The sequence below is a fragment of the Geospiza fortis genome, unplaced genomic scaffold (genome assembly GCF_000277835.1).
Source record: "Geospiza fortis unplaced genomic scaffold, GeoFor_1.0 scaffold524, whole genome shotgun sequence".
NCBI lineage: Eukaryota > Metazoa > Chordata > Aves > Passeriformes > Thraupidae > Geospiza > Geospiza fortis.
Window position 1 is genome coordinate 711,671 of NW_005054437.1, and position 2,986 is coordinate 714,656.

Genomic DNA, 2,986 nt, shown 5'->3' on the forward strand with positions numbered 1-2,986 from the left:
GCAGAAGATAATCTTTTAGGTCCCTTCCAACCCAAGCCATTGCATGATTCTGATTCTATGAAGTCAGTGTAAAACTGTACAAAAAGATACTGACTGATAGACTGCAGTGGCTGACAGCAGCAGATAAAGATATTTTTGCAAAACTCTTTCTTCATGATAAGGGCCGGGGTAGAGCACATCCTGGAGAGAACAACAGCAACACAGATAGCCTTGGGGGCGAGCTTTGGCTGAGGTGTGTGTTCTGTGTTTGTCTCTTAATTTAGCAGTATTGGGAAAACCCACGAAGGAAAAAATGTGGATATTTTCCAGATGCAGAGTGATTCAGGGCTGTAATTACAAGTGCTCGCCTACTGAAATATTTGTACAATTGCCATGGGATACTGTAACTAGCAACATCCACTGGATTGTTTTTAAATCTAAAGCAGTAATACTGTGCTAGTGTACCTGAAATCTGCACCAGTGCTTGGCAAACCTGCTTCTGCATGGCAGGTTTAGGTTCTGTACAGATTAAGAAATTATGCTTTTACTGCTCAGCTGCATCAACTGAGAAATCTTTGTCAAACTCGTTTGTATCTGAGTCTTGTGCAGAGTGCACAGAGTGAGTCCACAGTTGCAAGGATTTACTTTATTCCTTTCAGTTTCATTTCAGAAAAGAGTGAATTGGGGAGGGTTGTTTGTTTCGGTTTGGGGTATTATTTTTGCTTTTGATTGCACAGGGATTCTGTGGGCTAAGAAGCCACTAAAAAGGAACAGAATGAGAGATTGTGCACGACAGGAATAGAGTCTGTCACAGAGTTGCGGATTGTTTATTGCTGCTGTGCTTTGATAAGTGACAACAACTGGCTGTGATTCTCCCGGTCCTGCCCGGCTGCTTTGATCAGCAGCGAAACTGTTAACAGTGCTGACAATTAATTATTGTCGATGGGCATTGCAGCTTGAACTTCCCCTGCCGAACAGTGGCAGATCACACCCGCTCTGGGCTATTGTTTCAGGCTTTCTTTGGACATATCGCTGGGCTGAATCACGTTGTGCTTCTTCCCGGGATTTTCCTCCACAGTCGCCGTGGTTAGAGAGTCGCCCTGGTTTTGGGAGCGAGCGCCGGGAGCGCAGGCAGGGTGCTGGCAGCGTGTGGGAGGTGTGTTTGAGAGCCATGTGCCCCTGGAGCAGAGGCTCTGCGTGCCGGTGTCTTCTCTGGCTCCTGTGCTGATCTGCAGCCTGGAGCTGTGCAGCATCCAGGAGGGGTCAGAAAGCCCTCTGAGCATGTAGCAGGCGGTGAGGAACTGGGGAAGGCATGGTGGCTCTGAATGGAGGTGTCGTGTGGGAGAGAAGAGTGATTGCCCTCTGAGGCTGCGAGCGCTGCGGTGAGTGTCCTTTTCCCCTTCCCCAAGATTGATCCCAACCTTCCTACTTTCCTACCACTGTCTAAAATCCTCCCTTTGTGTAGGCTCTTTCTTTATGCCTTTCAGCCTCTCCTTTTTTTACCTGATCTCCTCTTCTCCTCTCATCTCTTATTCCCCTCCTTTCAGTCTCCTCTTCTTTGTTTCCATCCCATGCCTCAGAGGCTGGACAGTCTTAAGCAATTGCAGTGTGTTCTTTTGAACATTTATAGCCTTATGCTTTGGGAACCTTTGACTGGCAGGAATTGTATCTGATGGATTTGAAAGTATCTGAACACCCTATTTGCATTTCTGCCTGTCTGCTCAAAACCACACAGACACTCAGCTCCCTTGAGGCTTGAATTCTGATAGCAGCAGCTGTGGCAGTGGCATCCTGTGATTTGCTTCATCAGTTGACATTTCAAGAAATTTGGACTGATATAACAAGGTTGGCCATCTTACTGCCCTCTGCTGCTAAACAGCTTGGGTACCTTCTCACCTGCATAAAGGGTAGGTATAACTGGCTTGATTAGTGAGAGCCCACATCAAACTGTGCCCACTCTGTAAGTTTTTGTTCCTGTTATTATTACTATCCAGTGGTCTGTATTGATTTGTGGTCTGTTTTATTCAGCTAAACCCATGACCAGCCCAATCCTTCTCTGTGTCTAGACTGCTTGTAGAATTAGGAGTTTTAGCAGTGTTTTCAAGATCAGGAGCAAATCCTCTCAAAATTAGGTCTTGCCTATGTAAACAACTTGCACTACTTTTTAACTGCTGTTCTGTAATATTGATACAACCCTTCCCTAGTGTGAATTCAGCTATACCAGTATGAACATGCTTATACCAGTGTGGCTTGTTCCCCTGTGAGAAAGAAGAACCAGCTCTTCCAGTATAAAGCACTTTTTTTTGGCTCTGATTACATCCACACTTTTGTTGTATCATCAGAAATATAGCAGCAAATAATACTTGTAATTTAACAAGGATGAACTGGTACAAAATCATGTATAGAACAAGTCTTGGTCTGCAGACTGCCTCAATAACTCTTTGACAAGCAGGCGTTGAATATGTTGTGTATTTATAAGCTTGTCTTTGTGACCAGAGGTACAGTGGAAAGACTTGGTGTTACTGTCATTATGTATTCACAGTTAAGAAACTAAGAACTGCCCAGTGTGTTGGCTATAAAGTCACAACTGTGAGTCATGTGAGTCATGGTTGTTGTCTATTTATAAATAAAGTACCTAAGATTTTATTCACTTTCAGACTGACTACTGACCATTGCTTTTATGTTCAGCCAATTGGCAATGTAGTGGAAGAGATGTAAATTCCAGTAATGCTTGCTTAGAAGTGCCTTTGAGCTGTCAGGGAAATAGAGAGATATTTTAGCAATGTCACAAAAATGGTTCCTGAAAACCCACTTGCACCAGGGAAATGGGAGTGCCTTGTGGGTGTCAAATACTTATCTGTGGTCATCTACATCAGTCATCAGTAGGGCAGGGCAGTCTAGAGACCAACAGTATTTAGTGAAACTTTGAAAAATTCCAATCAGACACTATAATCCTAAACATCATGGTTTATCAGTGGGGTTAATCTAGATGATCAGTATGTGTCTT

General features: G+C 43.9%; 1 protein-coding gene across 3 annotated transcripts in view; it reads left to right on the plus strand.

Annotated features, from left to right (window-relative positions):
• OSBPL5 (oxysterol binding protein like 5) overlaps positions 1 to 2,986 on the plus strand; it is a 135,506-nt gene that overhangs the window by 57,387 nt on the left and 75,133 nt on the right. The window contains exon 1 of one of the 3 annotated variants that reach the window (XM_031062116.1): positions 1,004 to 1,361. The exons of 1 other annotated variant lie outside the window; for it this stretch is intronic. The gene's annotated coding sequence lies outside the window, so the exon portion shown is untranslated. Of the gene's footprint in view, positions 1 to 1,003; positions 1,362 to 2,986 lie in introns of those variants that run through there. One more of the 3 variants, XM_031062114.1, reaches the window with a different exon arrangement.